We start from the raw sequence: 24250 nt of genomic DNA, 5'->3' as shown, positions 1-24250 counted from the left end.
ACTGATTCCGGGGAAGGTGGGACTGACGTATGCGGAGAGATTGAGTCGCTAGAGTTTAGTAGAGTGAGGGGGGATTTCATAGAAACCTATAAAATTCTAACAGGACTCGACAGGTTAGATGCACGGAGGATGTTCTCATAGAACATAGAACAGTTCAGGCCCTTCGGCCCACGATGTTGTGCCGAACCTTTTCTGAAACCAAGATCAAGCTGTCCCACTCCCTATAGAATAAATTTCTGAATAAAATCCCAATGCGATGGCCGGGAATCGAACCCGGGTCAACTGCTTGGAAGGCAGCTATGCTCACCACTATGCCACCATCTCTCACTCTCTACATCCAAGGATATGGGGTAAACCATTCAGCATTAAAATGAGGAGAAATTTCTTCACCCAGAGGGTGGTAAGCCTGTGGAATTCTCTACCACAGAAAAGAGTTGAGGCCAAAACATTGTATGTTTTCAAGGAGGAGTTAAATATAGCTTTTGGGGCTAAAGGGAGTAAAGGATATGGGGGGAAAGCGGGAACAGGTTATTGAATCGGTTGATCAGCCATGATCGCAATACTGGCAGGGCAGACATGAAGGGGTAAAGATCACAGCTGATCTGAAAATAGCTTCAACCTCACATTCCAGCCTACCGCTGATAACCTTTCACCCCTCGTTAATCAAAAATCTATCTAGCTCTGCCTTAAAAATATTCAAAGACTCTGCTTCCACTGCCTTTTGAGGAAGAGACTTCCAGAGACCCTCTGAGAGGAGAATAAAGAAAGTTTAATACCTTAATATCAAGACAGACCCTATGTAATTCCAGTGATCCTTTGATGAATCTCCAACATCGGGATCTTTCACTAAGAACTTGTTTTGAGGCAGGGTTAGTGATAGCAGAGTGGTTAGCACAGCTGCCTCACAGTGCTAGGAACCCGGGTTCGATTCCCGGCTTGGGTCACTGTCTGTGTAGAGTCTGCACATTCTCCCTGTATTTGCGTGGGTTTCATCCGGGTATCCTGGTTTCCTCCCATAGTCTGAAAGATGTGCTGGTTAGGTGCATTGGCCATGATAAATTCTCCCTCAGTATACCTGAACAGGCGCCGGAGTGTGGCAACTAGGGGATTTTCACAGTAACTTCATTACAGTGTTAATGTAAGCCTCCTTGTGACACTGATAAATAAACTTAAATTTAACTTAAATTTAATTCCGTAAGTTGGGCCTGTACTCATTGTCATTTAGAAGAAAAGAGGTGACTCTATTAAGCCATATAGGATTCCCAGGGGACTTGACAGGGTAGAAGTTGAGAGTTTGTTTCCCCTTTTGTGAGAGTCTGGGAATAGAGGGCATAATCTCAGAGCAAGGGACCACCCATTTAAGACAGAGATGAGGAGGAATTTCTTCTCTGAGGGTGAAATTCTTTATCACAGAGGGCTGTAGAGGTTGGATCATTAATTATGTTCAAGGCTGAGATAGACTGATTTTTAATCATTTAGGGAATCAAGGGTTATGGGGTTAAGGTAGGAAAGTGCAGTTGAAGATTATCATATCAGATACTTCATGATCTCATTGAATGACGGAGTAGACTCAATGGGCCGAATAGCCTACTCTTGCTCCTGTATCTTATAAGAACATAAGAACTAGAAGCAGGAATAGGCCATCTGGCCCCTCGAGCCTGCTCCGCCATTCAATAAGATCATGGCTGATCTTTTTGTGGACTCAGCTCCACTTACCCGCCCGCTCACCATAACCCTTAATTCTTTTACTGTTCAAAAATTTACCTATCCTTGTCTTAAAAACATTCAATGAGGTACCCTCAACTGCTTCACTGGGCAGGTAATTCCACAGATTCACAACCCTTTGTGTGAAGAAGTTCATAAGAACATAAGAACATAAGAAATAGGAGCAGGAGTAGGCCATCTAGCCCCCTCGAGCCTGCCCCACCATTCAGTAAGATCATGGCTGATCTGAAGTGGATCAGTTCCACTTACCTGCCTGATCCCTATAACCCCTAATTCCCTTACCGATCAGGAATCCATCTATCCGTGATTTAAACATATTCAACGAGGTAGCCTCCACCACTTCAGTGGGCAGAGAATTCCAGAGATTCACCAGCCTCTGAGAGAAGAAGTTCCTCCTCAACTCTGTCCTAAACTGACCCCCCTTTATTTTGAGGCTGTGCCCTCTAGTTCTAGCTTCCATTCTAAGTGGAAAGAATCTCTCCACCTCTACTCTATCCAGCCCTTTCATTATCTTATAGGTCTCTATAAGATCCCCCCTCAGCCTTCTAAATTCCAACGAGTACAAACCCAATCTCCTCAGTCTCTCCTCATAATCAACACCCCTCATCTCTGGTATCAACCTGGTGAACCTTCTCTGCACTCCCACCAAGGCCAATATATCCTTCCGCAAATAAGTGCAAACCACTCTGCTATCATTATTATGGTCTCATGGTTATTTCCCCAAGCCACCTCCTCTACTGTGCAATCCCATTGGAAGTTGGCAAACATTAAATATATAAGTTTTAGATTAAATGTTGTTCTTCTGAGTCAAGATTGACTTGATTTTTGCAAATCTGCCCCACCATTAACACTCTTAAATAAAATGCTCTCACACAGATCAACTCAAGTTCAAGTGCTCACCCTGGAAGTAATGAGGAATTACAGAAAAAAATGTTTACTTTCTTATTGTTTAATGGGCTTAGAAATTTGCCAACTGAAATTGCAAATATAAATTCTTGTGACACTTTACGTAACAAATTACAAAGTTCCAGCTTTAGCTGCCTAAATGTAGCCCACACTAATGAGGTGGTGATATAGAAGCTTGACAGGGTGGGCCTTAAATGGACAATAAACAGATCAATGGGGTGGACTCTACAGAGCTCAATAATCAATCATCAAAAATACACATGAGCACTTCACATTTCCATTATGATACGAAACTTGGAATTATTGCAAACTGTGAGGAGGTTGGTGTAGAACTTGAAAAGGATATGGTGGAGTGGGCAGATAGGTGGCAGATATAGTTCAGTGCAGAGACGTGTGAGGTGATGCATTTTGGTAGGAAGAACATGGAGAGACAATATAAAGTAAGGAGTAAAGTTCTTAACAGAGTACAGGAGCAGAGGGACCTGGGTGTATCGATGCATAAATTATTGAAGGTGGCAGGACAGTGGAGAGAACAGTTAATAAAGCATACAGTATCCTGGTCTTTATTAAGAGGGGAATAGAGTACAAAAGAAAGGGGGTTATGCTGAACTTATACAAGACACTAGTTAGACCTCAGCTGGAATATTGTGTACAGTCCTGGGCACCACACTATAGCAAGTGTGATGATACTGTGCCCTTGAAGAATATATTTATATTGTGTTTCTTGTAAGAGGCAGTGTTTTGTTATTGGAAGGAGTCGATTTGTTTGGAAAGAAATGCAGCTCCATGCTGAGACTGCAGGATAGTAACCCATTTTAACTAAGGGTGTGTTTGTCTAAACAGGGTTAATGCATTTGTTTATTTGGTTTATCTCCTGGGGTTTCAGGGGGATTGGGTTGATTGACAGAGACAGAGTCATGTGCTATTGGGATCAGCTAAGCTTGCAGGAAAAAATAGTTTCTCTTTCATTTTAAACCAGTGAATTCCTGACTGATTCTGACACTAATAGATAAGTTATCAAGGCCAATCCACCTAACTCGCACATCTTTGGACTGTGGGAGGAAACAGGAGCACCCGGAGGAAACCCACGCAGACACGGGGAGAATGAGCAAACTCCACACAGACAGTGACCCAAGCTGGGAATTGAGGCCGGGTCCCTGGCGCTGTGAGGCAGCAGTGCTAACCACTGTGCCACCATGCCGCCCAATGTATCGGGATACAGCAAAAAGTATTGTTTCTTGAGCTCTATACAGACATAGCATACCGCTCATAGAGTACATAGCGGCACGGTAGCACAGTGGTTAGCACTGCTGCTTCACAGCTCCAGGGACTTGGGTTCGAGTCCTGGCTTGGGTCACTCTCTGTGTGGAGTTTGCACATTCTCCTCGTGTCTGTGTGGGTTTCCTCCGGGTGCTCCGGTTTCCTTCCACAGTCCAAAGATGTGCAGGTTAGGTTGATTGGCCATGCTAAAATTGCCCTTAGTGTCCTGAGATGCGTAGATTAGAGGGATTAGTGGGTTAATATGTAGGGATGTGGGGGTAGGGCCTAGGTGGGATTGTGGTCGGTGCAGACTCGATGGGCCAAATGGCCTCTTTCTGTACTGTTTCTGCGATTTCTACATAGGGGAGAAGGAAAGGACAGGGTGCCGAATATGGTGTTACAGTCATAGATAGGGGTGTAGTATAAAAGAGTTAGAGTACAGTTTTAAGAGTATAGAACGAGAGCAGAAAATTGAATTTGAGGATATGCTGGGGATAGCTCGCAAGAAGTCACCTCGCTCCGGTGCCATCTTTAGGGGTCTCATCCTGAGGGAATTGGACAGAGCAGATGGGGAGAAACTGTTCCTACCCATAAATGGAGCAAGAACCAGAGGGCACAGATTTGAAGTGATTTGCAAAAGAAGCAAATGTGATGTGAGAAAAAACTTCTTCACACAGCGAGTGGTTTGGGTCTGGAATGCATTGCCTGCCTGTGTGGTGGAGGCAGGTTCAATCGGGGCATTCAAGAGGGCATTCGATGATTATTTGAATAGAAACAATGTGCAAGGGTGCAAGGATACAAGGAAAAGGGAGGGGGGTGGCACCAAGTCAGAATGCTCATTTGGAGAGCAGGTGCAGGTACAGTGGGCCAAATGGCTTCCTTCTGTGCTGTAACATTTCTGTGATTCATTCAGTTCACCTTCTTTCACCCAGTTAAAGGTCATTCTAAATTTTGTTTTACGAACAATGCTTTTGGAAAATAGCTGGTTTCTATTACCCATGGGAAATACTTTGATTATGCGCTATGTCAAAACATAGAATACAATTCCATGAAGACACCACCATTAATGGTAAAAAATTGTTACATTTATAATGGCGCTGCTTTGTGGGGAAATGTCACAGCTAATTCTTGTTTTAAAAAAAAGGTTGTGTTTGCTGCCAAATGTACAGTTTTACTCGGCTGCATCACTGAGAGGGATGATGTAGGTGGCGGCCAGGATCAAAGATGGCACTGTTCAAATTGTCACAGGTGGGCAGTTGAGTCACGCAGTGAGTGGCTAATTACAATTTCTTCCTTGTTGACTTGCTGGGGTCAAGATGTAACATTGACACCTTTACATTTTCAAATTCAAGGATCATTGGTTCAAATGCAAGGATCGTTTATTTTTTCATACCAGTCCACGTTTTTTGAACTTGCAATCTCTAAAGTGCAAAAGCTCGTAGAGTACTGAAGCTTACAAAAAAGTAAGGCGGAAATATTGCTTTATTCCAATGAGTTGCGAGTGCACCAAAAGAGAAAATGCTGGAAAATCTCAGCAGGTCTGGCAGTATCTGTAAGGAGAGAAAAGAGCCGACGTTTCGAGTCCAGATGACCCTTTGTCAAATTTATTTATGAGTCATGTTATTTATGAATTGTGAGTGCGTAAGTATAAACATATGAACATACGAAATAGGAGCAGTGGTAGGCCATTCAGCCCCTCAAGCCTGTTCTGCCATTTGATAAGATCATGGCTGGCCTGTTTGTGTTTCGAATTCCACATTCCCACCTAACCCTGATAACGTTTGATTCCTTTGCCTAACAAAAATCTATCTACCTCCACCTTAAAAATATTCAATGAAAAAGAAATATTCAACGATTTGCCTCCACGGCCTTCTGAGGCAGAGAGTTCCAAAGTCGCCCAACTCTCTGAGAGAAAAACATTCTCTTCATCTCTGCCTAAAAGGGCGACACCTATTTTTTTCTTCAAAGCCCTGTCTCTCCACATCCTTTATGCCTCAGCCTCTCAAAATATCAGCATTTTTCTCTTTTTGTCCCCTAGTTCTGGACTCACCCACAAGAGGAAACATCCTTTAAATGTTCACCTTTCAAGACCATTTGGGATCTTATATACTTCAGGTAAATCACCCCTCACTCTTCTAAACTCCGGTGGAAACAAGCCCAGTCTATCTAACTTATCCTTATAAGACAACCCGCTGATTCCAGCTATCAACCTAGTAAACCACCTCTGAACTACCTCCCACACATTTACGTCCTTCCTTAAATCAGGAGGCCAAAACTGCCAACTGCACGTTTTACTCAGCTGCATCATTGAGAGGGCCAATGTAGGTGGCGGCCAGGATCAAAGTTGGGGCTGTTCAAATCTTCACAGGTGGGCAGTTGAGTCTCACAATGAGCGGTTAATTACAAGTACTTGAGATGTTTGCCGGAATTTTACCGCCTCGTCTGCCCGAGGCTCATAGTATCCCGCCCGAGGCCAACAGAGGCGGTAAAATTCCTCACTAATGCCCTGACATTCTTACTTCTATGTTCACTTTCTCTCATAATAAAGAGGAACATTCTATTAGCCATCTTAATTACTTGCTGTACCTGCATACTATTTGTGACTCATGCTCTAGAACGCTTAGATCTCTCTGCACCTCAGAATTCTCCAGTCGTTCTCCATTTAAGTAAGACTCTATTTTCTTATTCTTTCTGCCAAAGTGAACAACTTCACATTTTCCCACTTTATACTCCGTCTGCTCAATTTTTGCCCATTCACTCAACCTATCTTTATCCATTTGCAATCTCCTCATGCCCTCTTTGCAATATACTTTTCTATCTATCTTTATGTCACCTGCAAATTTAGCTACCATGTCTGCACTCCCTTCATCTTAGTAATTTCTTTCCCAATGTCATTTTATTTGGAAAAACTCTAAAAAGCCAAATTACTCGCTTCTAAAACACTACATGAAATATGACATTTTTTGCCCATTTGAGGCATAGTACAATTGAGGTATTGCTATTTCAATATTACATTAAGAGTCAACAAGTTGCACACTTCATAATACGAGACAAATCTATACATTTATGAAATCCATAGATAATGATAGAAATAGTATTATTTTCTTTTAAAAATACATTCAAGTATCCCCAAATCTGGTCAAAATTCATTCCCTCCTTTCAAATATGTTGAGGTTATCTAACAGAAACTCAACATTAGAACACAGTGGTGAAGGTTAAAAAGTGCAATTGCCATGATTAGATTACTAATATTGCTATTGCACTAAATTACTTCTAATGCAGTTATAACTACAAATTCTACCTGCTCACCATGACCTATCAACATTTAATTTGTAGTTCGATACAAATGGAATTAAACAAAAAGAAGTAAATTTTCAAAAAGATGTACAACTTTAAATTTAAACTCTTCTGTGAATTTCATGTTTATTTCCATTGAAAATAGGTCCACAAATTTCCAAAATGAACAGTACCAAATTTGCATAAATGTTCAAAAGGGCCCAGCTGTTTGTATCCACCGTTTTTATGGCTAAGTTGTTAAAATGATCAACCATTCTTGCATTTTCATAATAGTGAACTGGTGAAGCTCATAGAAAAAACACAATAATGGATTGAGATGGTCACAGTAAGACAAACTCGTCATTGACGGTTCAACTTTCTGGTCCTTGTCAGTCCTTGTCTTTCCCTTTACACTGTATCTCTTGGAGTAAGAAGGGAGTGAGAAGGAGGAGGAGGGAGTTTGGGATGAGATGGAGGGAAGGGTTGGTTTAGTGCCCTAACATTCTATTAGCTTTCCTAATTACTTGCTATACCTGCATACTAGCCTTTGGTGGTTCATGTACCAGTATACCCAAATCCCCCTGAATCTCACAGCTCTGCAATCTCTCAACATTTAGATAACATGGTTCATTTTTTATTCTTCCTGCCAAAAATGAACTATTTTACATTTTCCCACATTATACTCCATTTACCTGATCTTTGTCAACTCACTTAACCTATCTATGTCCCTTATGTCCGCTTCACAACTTACTTTCCTATCTATCTTTGTGTCATCAGCAAATTTTGCAACCATACCTTTGGTCCCTTTATCCAGGTTATTTATATAAATTGTACCGTGTTGAGCCCTTGCCCCTAGCACTGATCCCTGTGACACACCACTCATTACATCCTGCCAACCAGAAAAAGATCCATTTCAGCCAACTCTCTATTTCCGTTAGCTAGCCATTGTTCTTTTCATGCCATTATGTTACCCCCTACCATGAGATTTTATTTTTTACAATAAACTTTCAAGTGGCATCTTATCAAATGCCTTCTGGAAATCAGCACATCAGTACACCCATTACCTCCCCTTTCTCCACAGCACAAAGAACTCCAATAAATTGGCTAAATGTGATTTCCCTTTCACAAAACCGTTTTGAGTCTTTCCTCTTGCCTTGAATTTTTCTCAGTATCCTGCTATAACAACTTTAAAAGTAACTTCTAACATTTTCCCTGTGACAGATATGAAGCAAACTGGCCTGTAGTTTCTGACTTTCTATCTCCCTCCCTTTTTGAATAAAGGAGTTACATTTGTTATTTTCCAATCTGATGGAACCTTCCCCCATTTAGGGAATTTTGGGAAATTAAAACCAATGCATCAACTAATTCACTAGCCACTTCTTTCAAGACCCTAGGATAAAATCCATCTGGCCTGGGGATTTGTCAGCTTACAGACACAACAATTTGCTCAATGCCGCTTCCCTGGTGACTGTAATTTTCCTAAGTCCCTCCCTCCCTTTTCCTGATTTTCAGCTTTCTTTGGGATGTTACTTGTATCCTCCAGAGTGAAAACAAATGCGAAATACCCGTTCAAATTGTCTGCCACCTCCCTACTTTCCATTACCAATTCCCCAGGCGCACTTTCTACAAGATCAACACTCTGTTAATGCTTTTCTTATTTAAATATCTGTAGAAACTCTTACCATCCAGCTTAATATTTTCACCCAGCTTTCTCGTGTACTCTAATTTTTCCCTCCTTATTCATCTTTTTGTCATTCATTGTTGTTCTTTATATTCTGTCTAATCTTTGTGCAATTATATGCTTTTTCTTTCAATTTGATGATGTCTTTAACTTTTTAACTTAACCACAGAAGATGGATCTTCCCCTTGGAATTTCTTTCTTTCATTGGAATGCATCTATTCGAAAATATCTCTTTAAATGTCTGCCACTGCATCTCTATTGACCTATCCCTTAACCTCATGTGCCAGTTCCTTTTAGCTAACTCCATTTTCTTGTTCTATTAATTGCCCTTATTTAAGTTTAAAGTACTAGTCTTGGACTCACGCTTCTCTCATCATAGAAGAAACATCATAGAAACCCTACAGTGCAGAAGGAGGCCATTCGGCCCATCGAGTCTGCACCGACCACAATCCCATCCAGGCCCTACCCCCACATATTTTACCCACTAATCCCACTAACCTACGCATCACAGGACTCTAAGGGGCAATTTTCAACCTGGCCAATCAATCTAACCCGCACATCTTTGGACTGTGGGAGGAAACCGGAGCACCCGGAGGAAACCCACGCAGACACGAGGAGAATGTGCAAACTCCACACAGACAGTGACCCGAGCCGGGAATCGAACCTGGGACCCTGGAGCTGTGAAGCAGCAGTGCTAACCACTGTGCTACCGTGCCGTCTCCTTCAAACTAAATGTAAAATTCAACCATATTATGATTGTTGTACCTCGGGATGCCTTCACTATGAGGTTGTCCATTAATCCTATCTTGTTGTACAATACCAAGTTCAGTACACCCTGCTCTCTGGTTGGCTCCAGAACATGCTGTTCTAAGAAACTATCCTAAAAACATTCTATGAATGCCTCATCGACACTCCTTTTACCCATCTGATTTTTCCAGTCGAAATGTAGATTAACTTCCCCCATGATTATTGCCACACCTATCTGATGAACTGCAATGATCTCTTCCTTTATACTCTGGCTGTGTCGTTACAATTATGGGACCTGCACACCACTCCTACAAATTACTTCTTGCTTTTATCATTTCTCATCTCAAATCAAACCACTTCTACATCCTGGTTTTCTGAACTTAGACCACCCCTGTCTAATTTACTAATACATTGATTAATTAACAGAGCCACTCTCCACCTTTTCCTAACTTCCTATCCTTCCTAAATGTCAAAACTCCTCAAAATTCAAGCCAAAACCTCTGTCATCCTGACTGTGGGAGGAAACCGGAGCACATGGAGGAAACCCACGCAGACAGAGGGAGAACATGCAAACTCCACATAAACATTTGATTTGATTTGATTTATTATTGTCACATGTATTAGTATACAATGAAATGTATTGTTTCTTGTGTGCTGTACAGACAAAGCATACCGTTCATAGAGAAGAAAAAGAGAGGGTGCAGAATGTAGTGTTACAGTCATAGTTTGGGTGTAGAAAGATCAACTTAATGCGAGGTATGTCCATTCAAACGTCTGATGGCAGCAGCGAAGAAGCTGTTCTTGAATCAGTTGGTACATGATCTCAGACTTTTTTATCTTTTTCCCAACGGAAGAAGGTGGAAGAGAGTATGTCCGGGGTGCGTGGGGTCCTTAATTATGCCGGTTGCTTTTCCGAGGCAGCGGGAAATGTAGACAGAGTCAATGGGCGGGAGGTTGGCTTGAGTGATGGACTGGGCTTCGTTCACGACCCTTTGTAGTTTCTTCCAGTCTTGGACAGAGCAGGAGCCATACCAAGCTGTGATACAACCAGAAAGAATTCTTTCTATGGTGCATCAGTAAAGGTTGGTGAGAGTCGTAGTGGACATACCAAATTTCTTTAATCTTCTGCGAAAGTAGAGGCGTTGGTGGGCTTTCTTAACTAGAGTGTTGGCATGGGGGTCCAGGACAGGTTGTTGGTGACCTTGACACCACCCAGACAGTCACCCAAGCCGGGAATCGAACCCGGGCCCCTGATGCTGTGAGGCAGCAATGCTAACCACCGTGCCGTCATCATCTACGTCATACATTAGCATGTCCCACCTGTTAATACTTTGTGACCTCTTCCATGTCTCGCTTGACCAAGTGATTTTGCCCGCTCTTTTCTCAGTGATTTTGCGATCATCCTGTTTTGTGTTGGTGATACTTTGAAGAGCTTCCCCAGCCATAACAAATGACCCCTGACTTGGGAGGATGGTGGGGATTGCACTGGTTTTGGAACTTGTGGAAATCCCATCCCACAGGATTATTGTTACAAAAAGGGGAATTCAGCACCTCCCTGTCTCACCCAACCCTATTTTGTAATGCAGATACCAACTGAAGGGCAATGGCATTAGATCAATGTGAAACATTTGAAAGGGCAATATAAAGATAACATTAGATCAGAAGGATTATCAATGTACATTGATGAACTGGGATCAAATAAGTTAGATTTTACTTCAGCTGATCCTCAGGCATTGATCGTTCAGGAACCAGGGCTTCTGGACTGCGCCCATTTTTCAGCTCTGCAACAATTTAAATTCAGCCAAGTCCAATCAGAAATATGGCTGTAAATTAAACAGGCATTTTTACTTATGCTTAAATTTAGATATTTCACTGCTTGTGCATATAACATAAAGGAAATGCCATTTATAATCCTGCGTGTCTAATCCTGTTACAAACAGGGATGAGTGAGAACTGAAACTCCTGTCCCTTCCTTTATTATCCAAATTGAAGAGGAAGATGTGTGTGCTTCTTAACTCCTGAATGAGTGGCTAATTTGATAACCAGCAGCAAGCTTTTTATGGGTTTAAATGAAGAGAGTTATTTGTTCACACATTCACCCAAAAACCTAATCTCTCGCACACCTGCATACAGGCACGTAGTAGAGAAAAAATACAGTTAAAGAAGATAGTACAATTGTACATGTTACAAACAAAGGAATAGTTAATAAATCACACGATTGGTTCATCTGAGTGCAGGCCTTGTGAAGAAGAGGTTAGAGTCCATTCTTGAAGTGTAGCTAAGTGAATTCAGTTACCAAAGTCATTCATTAAAGTAATTGCATGATTCCCTTGAAGAGGTGGACTTTCAGCAGGTTGCAAAGTTAGTTTCTTGTAGTCCTATTACGAGAAGTTTGGTTTTCTGTACTGTTGGACTTGAAAAGGAACAGTCTTGGAGACCTTATGATGTTGCAGTGTCCAGTTTTAAGGCATGAATGTTGCTGCTTTTAAAGAAAAAAGAACAAAGAAAATTACAGCACAGAAACAGGCCCTTCGGCCCTCCAAGCCTGCACCGACCATGCTGGCCAACTGAACTAAAACCCCCTACCCTTTCCGGGGACCATATCCCTCTATTCCCATCCTATTCATGTACTTGTCTAGACGCCTCTTAAAACTCACTATCTTATCTGCTTCCACTACCTCCCCCGGAAGCGAGTTCCAGGCATCCACCACCCTCTGTGTAAAAAACTTGCCTCGTACATCTCCTATAAACCTGCCCCTCGCATATTAAACCTGTGCCCCCTAGTAATTGACTCTTCCACCTTGGGAAAAAGCTTCTGACTGACCACTCTGTCCATGCCCTCATAATCTTGTAGACTTCTATCAGGTCGCCCTCATCCTCTGTTGTTTTACTGCTGCTGCTTCTTACTTTGTTGTTTTCAGACTGATTGGCTTATCACTGATGCTTGGAGTAAGTAACATTGGTTATCGGAAGAAAGTTTTGATCAAGTGGCAACATGATCTACACTTCTATTATCCACCTAGAATGATTTGAAGTTTGAAGCTAGACAATGGGGGATAGATGGTGTCCATTTTCACATACTTACGAATTAACTGGTTTCTGCAGCTCTCATAGTTAAGTATCGAACTTGAAAACAGTGGGACTTGGAGCCCATTGATTTTGAGTTTTGGTAATTCCACAAGCACTAGGAGGCGTGAGTTCCACAAATGATTCGGTCTTGGTGGCACAGTGGTTAGCACTGCTGCCTCAAATCTCCAAAGACCTGGGTTCGATTCCTGGCTTGGGTCAATGTCTGTGTGGAGTTTGTACGTTCTCCCCCGTGTCTGCGTGGGTTTCCTCCAGGTTCTCCGGTTTCCTCCCACAGTTCAAAGTCGTGCTGGTTAGGTGCATTGGCCTGCTAAATTGACCCTTAGTGTCTCAGGATGCTTAGGTTAGAGGGAGTAGCAGGGTAAATATGTGGGGTTACGAGGATGGGGCCTTAGTGGGATTGTTGTCGGTACAGACTCGATGGGCCAAATGGCCTCCTTCTGCATTGTAGGGATTCTATGATTTCCAGAAAATTCTATACCGAATACAGCTCTTGTTATGAATATGACTTGACTTTACTGGGCATGACAACTTGTAACATATCTCACATAAGCAGTTAGTAGCCATCTATACTTAATGATGTTGGAAGGAACCATAATAAGTGGGATGGTTAGAGTATAGGGATTTATCATAACTCGAATAGGAAGCATTCAGTGATTAAATGAATTTGCGGAAGTAGTAAAAGTGGACACAGGCTCAAACTAGTAAAAGGTTATTTTAGGACCAATTTCATACATTTTTTTCTCAATGCATGGAATAGACTGCTGAATCGAGTGGTGGAATCTTTTAAGGAACAATTGTATTCTACAATGGGGAGAGGATTAGGTTATTCTGGATGGATGAATTAAGATAAGTTAAATTGCTTCCCTTCCTCATCCATAATTATCTCATGAACTGCAATAATTTAAATGATTTGGGCACAGGAATTTGTAACAATTGCAACAGTTTGATGGAAGAGATTTGTAATAGTTTAAGTTTATTTATTAGTGTCACAAGTAGGCTTACATTAACACTGCAATGAAGTTACTGCGAAAATCCCCTAGTCACCACACTCCGGCGCCTGTTTGCTTACACTGAGGGAGAATTTAGCATGGCCAATGCACCTAACCAGCACATCTTTCGGACTGTGGGAGGAAACCGGAGCACCCGGAGGAAACCCACGCAGACACAGGGAGAACTTGCAGACTCCGCACAGTGACCCAAGCTGGGAATCAAATCTGGATCTCTGGCACTGTGAGGCAGCAGTGCTAACCACTGTGCCACCATACTGTCCATGAGATGAGTTGAGATGGTTAAAGCATAGGAACCTTTAATAAACAAATTGGAGAATGGAATCCATAGTCATGTCAGATGGTTAAATTATCACAATGGAAACCGTTAGAGAATATGATCGATAATATCATGGAACATTACAGCGCAGTACAGGCCCTTCGGCCCTCGATGTTGCGCCGACCAGTGAAACCAATCTAAAATATCTGTGAGATAGTTAAAAAATATCTGTGAACTGGTTAACGAATATGAATCTATAGTCATTGAGATTTTTAGAGAATAGGAGTCTATAGTAACTAAGATGGTTAGGAAATGTCTGGGTAATCACAGATCGAGATTTTTATGTTGCTATGTATAGCTGCATTTTATAAAAGATGTTCTATTAGGTATTTCATGAAATATTTACAGAATAAATCTGCATATATTATCCATGAGAAATTCTTAAAGAAAGAAAAGATTGCTATGAATGTACTTAAACTCCTACTAGTTTAATATATAAGTTTGGTATTTTTAATGTTTTTTTCCAACTGTAATTTCTCTGCAGCTGTGTTTATTAAACCTTACCAAATATGTTCAAAATAAACACACTTTATACAATGGAGCTCAATCCTTTTAATTTGTGTGTTAATGATGTACAATCAGCACGATACACCTACCAAACCATTATACGGTGTACAATCAAAATTGTTTTTGCGACACCGACGTCTTATACTGATCAACAAACAACTAAAGATACACTCATAATCACTTTGCAATGTTATGGAATAAAGTCAATGCATTCATCTCAAATTGCTACTTTAAATCGATCGTTAACCCCTTTATTCTGAATGGTTTGATGCCTCCATAAGCAGACTGAACCCACGAATTTGGTATTAACGCTCAATACGTTTGCATGATAATATGCAGAATTATTTGTAGGTTATTATTTCTCAAAATGTACAAAAGATAATGGAAGAAAACTTTCTGATCCGAATTTCCAAAGCCACAAATGTGAAATCAAGACATGCCGTCCACTGTAATTGTGCATTGGACTTGGAGCCATGACTGTTAAAATGTATTTTCTGCTATTCCCAGCTCATGTATATATAAACTTCACTCAGAACGGGAAGATATTCTTTAACAAAACAAACCTTTGTTTCTCTCCAGTATCTTCCAGTGGAATCTTATTGTAACTGTTGTTTCTTTCTAAATAGGCAAACAATATTCATCTCAGCAGTCTAATATGGTGTAATTATATATATAAATATAAAAAAAATCTCCACGCAGGTTATTTGCAACGCTGTTTATTTGTGCTGTCTGGCACTGCGAGTAATGTACCATATACACCTCCAAAAGCAATGAGAAGCACTCAATATATTCTTAATATTCCTTAATATTTTCATTTTGATGTAATTTGTGCCCTGCTTTTTAAATATCCGCTCTGTAATAATGTTTAATTTCAGAGGTCACTCAGCAGAGGAGTATATTAAAGCTTATAAAACTCATTTTCAGCCTGCAATATCAAGCTGTGATCAGGTTAGAAGGGCAGCATCTGTGAATATTTCATCTTTTATCATGCTGATAATAAGAAGATGACAGAATTGCATTATTACAATGAGATAATGCTCATTTTGCCTCAGCAGCTGGAAGCCAAGGCCTGTGTTACTCAATAAAGGATTCCAATAAGAAAGCAACTTTACACAGAAGCCACTGTTTTATATTGGGCTCTGATGAATAAAAGATCTTCCGCTCACAGACTGCAAGTCGCAGCTCGCTGGTAGCGACAAGAAAAGGCAAAGAATAAATAAACCAAATGTGAGAGTGACCTACCGTCAAAATAACTTTAAAAAAATGTGAAGGTCATTTGAGTGGTCGCCACAAATTACAGTTGAATAATTAAGCCAGTGTGTGGAAACTAAAGTGCGGGTTTAATAAGCTTTCAGTATCAACAGTTTTTGGTTACTTACGAAAAATAATGTGTTGACACCCCAGGAGCAAGTTATCAGAGGATAATAGAAACCTGACAGCGATTTACAAACCATCAATTCAATCCAGAGCTCTTGATAACATCATTAACCATAAAATGGTGCCATCAAACAGATAATGAATATTTGCACAACACCAAGATTTATTTACAGTCCAAAAATAATTGTCAGAAATTGTCTATTATTTTAGTACGCGCTGAACAATTACTTTTAAATAATGCTAATTTCTCATCATGGCTGCGCAGCATGTATAGGTGTGACATGAGTTTGGGGTGAGAGGGTGATGCAGTTGATAACCTGAAGGTCTATGACAGCACGTTGTGGCTGATATATCTCTCATGGCAATGCTCATGAATAGGATTGAAGACCGGCCTTGCACTTCAGCAGAACAGTGCGCAGGCCCTGGAGGTTGGCAGTGTCATTGGACATGTTTTAGTGCAGGGCTGGATCTTTTGGCCTGGTTTCATTGAGAAGATGACCTAGAATTTGGTAGAAGGGAGACTTTGGTCCATCAGGTGAGCCTGGTACCACGTGGTATTATAATATAAAAGCATGGGCGGCATGGTGGCACAGTGGTTAGCACTGCTGCCTCACAGCGCCAGGGACCAGGGTTCGATTCCCGGCTTGAGTCCCTGTCTGGGTGGAGTTTGTACATTCTCCCCATGTCTGCGTGGGTTTCCTCCGGGTGCTCCGGTTTCCTCCCTCACTCTAAAGATATGTGGGTTAGGTTGATAGGCTATGCTATATTGTCCTTTAGTGTCAGAGGGATTAACAGGGTAAATACATGCGGTTACGGGGATAGGGCCTGGGTGGGACTGTTGTCGATGCAGGCTTGATGGGCCGAATGGCACCCTTCTGTACGGTATGGATTCTATGATTCTAAAATACTGTGATTGCCTGAGATCTGAGATAAAAATGGAAAATGCAGGTCTGGTGACATTTGTGGAGAGAGAAACACAATTAACGTTCCAAGTTCAATATGACTTTTCCTCAAAATCACATAGTATAAATCTACTATTAAATTGAATTTCAAGATCCAAAATTGTAAGAGATCTGGGAGTACAGGTGCACAGATCCTTAAAAGTGGCAGCACAGGCAGAAAAGATGGTGAAGAAAGCATACGGCACGCTTACCTTCATCGGATGGACATTGAGTATAAAAGTTGGCAAATTATGTTACAGTTGTATAAAACGTTGGTTAGGCTACATTTGGAATTCTGGTCACCACACCACCAGAAGGATGTGGAGGCTTTGGAGAGAGTACAGAAAAGGTTTACCAGGATGTTGCCTGGTATGGAGGGTATTAGCTATGAGGAGAGATTGAATAAACTGGGATTGTTCTCCCTGGAAAGACGGAGGCTGAGGGGACCGACCTGATAGAAGTTTATAATAATGAGCGGGATAGACAAGGTGAACAGTTGGAAGTCTTTTCCCAGGGCAGAAATGACAATTACATGGGGGCAGAAGTTCAAGATAAGGGGGGAAGGTTCAGTGGAGATGTGCGGGGAAGTGTTTTACACAGAGGGTGGTGGGGGCCAGGAATGCGCTGCCAAGGGAGGTGGTTGAGGCAGTTACGTTAGCCACATTTAAGACTTATCTTGATAGATGTATGAACAAATGGGGAACAGAGGGATAAAAGCGGTTGGTCTAGATAGGACAACATGATTTGCGCAGGCTTGGAGGGCCAAAGGGCCTGTTCCTGTGCTGTACTGTTCTTTGTTCTTGTTCTTTATTACTTGCATTGATATATCTTAATAAGTATAAATATTCAAAAGATGTAACTCCTGAAATGAAACAATTTGGGTAATTTTTGAAGTTTGTCCAGCTGACAGGAAGTCTTACTTGCCTGTTCCGCATATTAAAAAAAATCACTGACTCGCTCCAATGAATTTCCATTCTTTCAATGCCTAGATGATTAAGGGCAGCAGCAGTAAAGGTGTTGAGGATTAACCAGACAATGCACAGTGAGTATTCAAATCTTTTAAGCTTTTATTACCCGCTAGTAAGGAGAACAGACACAGTGAATTTCACTGTTGTGTTCTGTCGATTCATGCAGAAAATGTAACAGTTATGGTTCACCGTATCTTACTCTTTGGAATTTTGTGATTGAAAGGGTCTTATTTTCATCCTGTGGTCAAGGCTGGGAACACAGTGTTTATGAAACTAACACAAGGTTTAGATTAGTTGCTTGGCCTGAGAATGCAAGAGTGGCCTCACTGAAGGCCTTGTTTGCAAATATGCATTTTCCATTACTTGACAGAGTTGTTTGTCACAACTTAATTTTCACAATTGTTGTAACTTAATTCTTCCATACCAGCATCTGCAGTTTTTAACTGGTTTTAACTATAGTTCCACTAGCTCCAGCAACCTCATGGTTCTTTATTTGAAGTGAGTATCCTTAACCTTGCAGAACAAAGTGACTTAAATATTTGGCCATAGCTGGAATTACAACATAATTTCCACAAAGGAAAGACCCCCTGCTGGTGGTGTGAGCTCAGAAATATCTCCAGGGACAGGAAGTGAGTGGTGAGATGAGGAGTGTGGCGCTGAGGATAAGGATAAGAGGAAGATTTCAGAAATGATGAGCATCTGGTCTCACAAAAGAACTTGAGCATTTTCATGGAATTTTGTATCTAATCAGAATGAAATCATTGCTTTTACAAATGTCCAATTATTAATTGGGATCTTCTGACTAGTTATTGAGCAGAGTATTTTTAACTTAATCCCATTGAAGTCAGAAGAAATCAGTCAATTTCTGGGGTGAATGGTAATGAAATGGATCTCTCCAGTTTGATTTCTTCCCCAGCATAAGGACTTGTTGTTACTAATTTGTTTTCATTGCACTTCAAATCTACTCTCTACCCATAATTGGTATTTCATTGGAACAATTCAAGAAGGGCAGAATCTTCCCAGTTCCAGTGGGGCAGGACGAGGAGGAATGCCACAGAAGTTTGTCTCTGGTCAGTGACTATACGTCCTGACCTCCAGCAATGGCAGATAGTCAACTTGCATCATTAAGTGCCCATTTCTGCTCAGATTAGGCCAGGAGAAGGGTCCCAACTGAGACTAAGCCTGGCAGGGGGCTGGGGATGCCTTGCCAACAGCTGGCATGGATGAGCCCACTAGGCCTTCCACAATCACTTCCCCCCACCACCACCCTCACTGGTGGCCTGGCCATCAATGGGTACATCTGCCACCATTCTTAGGGGGGATTTCCCCTCTCTGGGGTTGCCCCGCGACTATGACCAGAGATGAAAACAAAACAAATCAGAGCCTTCGAGAGTCGCAATGTGGAGGTGGCCTCGCCTTATCCCACCAACAACGGCTGAGGTCAGCTCCGGTGGTAGAGCTGCCATCCTTCCGAGGACCTGCAGCCTCATCAACTCAGGATACACTTCAAAACGGCCTCTTAATTTTTAAGTATATTCATTTATGTCACGAGTAGGCTTACATCAACACTGCAATGAAGTTACTGTGAAAATCCCCCAGCCGCCACACTCTGGCACCTGTTTGGGTACACTGAGGGAGAATTTAGCATGGCCAATGCACCTAACCAGCACGTCTTTCGGACTGTGGGAGGAAACCGGAGCACCCGGAGGAAACCCATGCAGGCACAGGAAGAATGTGCAAACTCCACACAGACAGTGACCCAAGCCGGGAATTGAACCCGGGTCCCTGTGAGGCAGCAGTGTTAACCACTGTACCATCATGCCGCCTGGGTAAGATGCTCTGTCAGAGCGTCAATGCAGATCGATGGGCCGAATGACCTCTTCTGCACTGTAGGGATTCTATTGGGTCCCTCCAGAAAGATCTTTCATGAGGGCAGTTGACAATCAGGCTATGACTTATGCTCATAAGTGCTGTGAGTTCTGTCAGAAAAAAGCCAATTCAACATGCTAGCCTTCCTCTGTACAGTCAAGTTCTATGGTACTTTTTGGTCCTGTGGCCATACTCAGTCTGTTTTTACGATGGAAAACAATGTAAAAATGGCTGCACCTCAATAAATACTAAGTGGTTCTCTGAAAAATACATCAATATATCATATCATCCAGACCTCTTACAAGGGTTTATTCCTATTTAAAACAAAAAAATTCCAGTTATCCCTATCAGACATGTACCTGAATTTATATAGCAAATTTAGTGTCCAGGCCAGAATTTAATGCTTAGCCCTGCTCACCAGTGTGAACGTTGGGGGTGAACATGTCGCCACCACCAGAAACCATGGCTCTACTGACATGGCTCAGGCAATTAAGATGTCCTGCTCCCAAGCCTGGCCACTCAGAGGGCTGGAAGCTCTCCAGTCTTAACAGTACCACCAGGAATGGCCTCATCACCTTGGGTGGAACTTAGTTCCTGCAATGCACCCTTTTCCTACCCCACTGGTTGGGTAACTGTTTGGGCCTTGCATCGTAGTGCCTGGGAGGCCCAACACAATTTAAGTGCGATCAGGCATTTAGCTGGCCAGTGCGGGCCTCCCACACAATTAAGACCCCTGAAGGATGGAACACACACCCTGAGAGCTGCTGGTCGGTCAGAGGCTGGTAGCTGCACATTGCCAGCAGTGCCACCGGAAGTGATGGTTGCTGCCAGTAATGCACCAAAGTTTTCACCAGGCATCATCGCTGGATCACTGGAGATGGACGAATGGGGTGGGATAGGGATTGTAAGGAGTGTGTTACCAGTAAGGGGAGGGGGGAGGGGGCAGTGTTTTATTTAATTCTTTCATGGGATAGCAAGGCCGGCATTCATTGCCCATCGCTCATCACCCTTGGACTGAATGGCTTGCTTGGCTATTTCAGAGGGCAGTTACAGTTAAACCATGTTGTTGGGGGTCTGGAGTCACATGTAGGCCAGACTGGGTAAGGAGGGCAGCCCCTTCCCCAAAGGACATTAGTGAACCAGGTAGGTTTTTACAACAATTGATGATAGTTTCATGGCAGGCATTATTAAGATCACTTTATAATTTCAGATTTCATGAATTTAATTTAATTTCAACCAGCTACCTTGTTGTAATATGAACCCATGTCCCCAGAGCAGTAGTCTAGGCCTTTGGATTACTAGTCAGTTACACTACCACTATGCCATTGTCTTCCCCACGAGCAAGGGCAGGTGTTGGCTCTCGGAGACAATCCGTTTCCCAATGTCGGGTCCTCTGACTGGGTACTGAGTGCCTGTGAACAAGAGACCCCAACGCCCTCATTAGGGAGCCACAGGAGACCTGTGCATGCCTATTAAAGCCCTGATAATTATCTTTAAGTGGCTCATTAAGGAGCCTAAATGATATCCTGCCACTAGTGGGCAGAATGGCCATTTTGGGCCATTCAACTAAATTAGGGACAGTTTTCCCAATGCTGGGAATTGGAAGTGGGGATTCCCATCCGATTCTCCTGGAACCCTGGCATCTTGCCCACTCCAGCAGGCTCCATTAAACCCCAGCGCTGGTCTGGCAAACCCCACCCCCTGCTCCCTTCCGCAGCTGGTAAAACAATACTGGAGAGGGGAAGAAGGCCTCAAATGACCATTACTTGACCACTTACAACCCTCAACTGGCCATAGCGCAGGCAATTTGCCTGCCACCTACCCTGACATGGCTAAAATGGTGATGGACACGAAACCCCTGGCCATCCCACCCAATTTTACATCCCACCCCACCCCCACTGGCCAACCCGCTTCCCAGAGAAACAAATCGAGCCATAGGATTCCGTTCATAGCCAAGAGGGCAAAGCTGACCAATCTCAACTTGAACCGCTCTCAGATATTGAACTTTCTGTGATCTTAGGTAGACGGCTTGCCTACTGTGCAGCATCTTTACACAGGAGCAGGCATCAAGGCATACAGAAATCGTACTATTCTACACATGCATAAATTACCAGTTTTTTACACTGATTGGAAAGGAACTGGTTTCTAGCACAATTCCCTAACCTTGCTAAACAATTCTTTAACCTTTTTTGACCTTTCAGTTGATTTTATGAATAATTTTCTTATTATAGTACTCCTTACGGATGATACACTTTGCAATCTGAATACTAAATACCCCGTCAGCCTCAAAGCCCTGTTCCTTTAGGTAGCAACCGGGCTAGTATCTGCTGCTGAGAATTCTTGTTTTTTAACATGACGTGCTGTTGATTCAGAATTCATGCATTTTGTAACCCTTTCAATCAAGTGTTTTGTTGCATTAGAATGAAAGTAAGTCAGCGTAGCCTTTGTGAAAGTATCAGGATGGAATAGCAGAAATATTTTGAAAATACTGTCAATCGGAATATCGATGTAAATTCACACGGGGATAGTTTGAGGCAGCACTGAGTCACAGAGTTAGAATTAAGTTTTAACTGGATTAGATTTTCAAAGCCTCCTAAATATCAAATACTTAAAAAAGAACCCACCATTAATGAATATGTGCGATTGATCATTATAGAAATCCTCACAGAATCCCTATAGTGCAGAAGGAGGTCATATGGCCCATCAAGTCTGCAACGACTCTCCAACAGAGCATCTTGCCCAGCCCTCGCCCTATCCCCATAACCCCATGCATTCACTCCACTAATCATTGAAGGAAGTGATTGTCATAGAATCTCTACAGTGCAGAAGGAGGCCATTCAGCCCATCGAGCCTGTATCCACAACAATCCCACCCAGGCCCTATCCCCTAGTCTCCACACCTTGGGACAATTAAGGGCAATTTGGCAAGACCAATCCACCTAACCTGCACATCTTTAGAGTGTGGGAGGAAACGGAGCACCCGGAGGAAACCCATGCAGAGACGGGCAGAATGTGCAGACTCCACCAGACAGTGACCCAAGCCGGGAATTGAACCCGGGTCTCTGGTGCTGTGAGGCAACCACCCTGCCACCTTGCCGCCCTATTTCAGGCATTCCAGGAAACCTCAATTGACACTACAGTATTTCAGGATTATGGAGTGGGATTAATGATAATAGGCAAAAGAAAACACTTCCTCTCCAGCAGTTACACAAGGATAGATGGTACACTGGCCAAAACACCTGGAAGAGGAGATAAATGGATGATAAATTTCAACAATAATGTCTGGGAGCTGTTCTTTTCATTCTCAGAAGTGCTTTCTTTGATGGATTATTTTTCTTTTTTCCGCATGTTTTATTATCTTAAGGTCACTGACTTCCATCTTCCTCAGGAGTAGAGCCCCTATTGGTGGTTATCATCAATTTATAACAGCGGTTTACAGGAAACACACAGTTTTATGATGCAAAGGAAGAATGTTGTTAAATAAGATTGTTAACAGATAATTTGACACATTGGACCTGTTTTTCATAAAGATCAATCATAAGCTGTATCCAGAACATTTAATCTATTAAGGAAAGGTTTTGCAAAGTCATCTTTATCTACTAATGATATACTTTATAGAAACCCAAAAATTACACATGTACCGTTTACCTTATGTTACATGTCTTTCATTGGTAACCTTCCTCACTATGTGACTTCCATGGGCCCAGTGACTCAGGGAAGCTGTAAAACTGCAAGTTACTTCTGTCTTTTACCTTTCTGAATGTTAGGAATGGGTTAACAGATCTTCCAATTAGATTCTAATTTGATGTCAATAATTCAATAGAAGTCACTGATATATAAAGGGGTTACAGGTGGTACTGAAAGTTGGTGGAGAATTGTATGTGGAGTTGGATCAAAGAAATAAAGGCAGTTTATGAAGAAGCAGAACTTGTTTCTCCTTAACTGGAGGAGGGGGGCTCAAACGCTGAATCCCATTCTTATCCAGATGCTCCTCCACTTTGAGTATTGAAAATGCTAATTAGTCACTAAGCCCGGAGGTGCTGGAGCACTGAAACATTCCAATGGTTAGTTACAGATATGAGCTGCTTTCTGGCTGTGGTGAGTTGAATAGCAAAGTAAAGCTATTATCTTACACCCAGGGTGGGATTTTCCAGTCGCGCTCGCTCCAAGGCCAGAAAATCCCACCTGAGGTCAACAGACCTTTGCATGGTCTACACTCAAATGTCAATTTATTTCTCCTATCTACTCCTTTTTGTGCATTTATATAGAATCGCTACAGTGCAGAAGGAGGCCATGCACTGACCACAATCCCACCCAGGCCCTATCCCCATAACCCCATGCATTTACCCTAGCCAGTCCCCCTGACGCTAAGGGCAATTTAGCATAGCCAATCCACCTGCACATCTTTGGACTGTGGGAGGAAACTGGAGCACCCGGAGGAAACCCACATAGACACAGGGAGAACATGCAAACTCAACACAGACAGTCAACCTGGGTCCCTGGCGCTGTGAGGCAGCAGTGCTAACCACTGTGCCTTACCTTGACTGTGTGTGAGGTGAATAAACATCTTTCAACACA

The 24250-nt window shown here is 42.3% G+C and overlaps 1 non-coding gene across 1 annotated transcript; it reads right to left on the bottom strand.

Annotated features, from left to right (window-relative positions):
• Positions 1-252: 252 nt before the first annotated feature.
• trnag-ucc (transfer RNA glycine (anticodon UCC)) lies at positions 253-324 on the bottom strand. The gene has a single exon. It is a non-coding gene; the product is annotated as a tRNA-Gly (tRNA).
• Between the last annotated feature and the right edge of the window lie 23926 nt (positions 325-24250).

The sequence above is a fragment of the Mustelus asterias genome, chromosome 21 (assembly GCF_964213995.1).
Source record: "Mustelus asterias chromosome 21, sMusAst1.hap1.1, whole genome shotgun sequence".
NCBI classification, from domain to species: Eukaryota; Metazoa; Chordata; class Chondrichthyes; order Carcharhiniformes; family Triakidae; genus Mustelus; species Mustelus asterias.
This window is presented reverse-complemented; position numbering and strand designations above follow the sequence as displayed.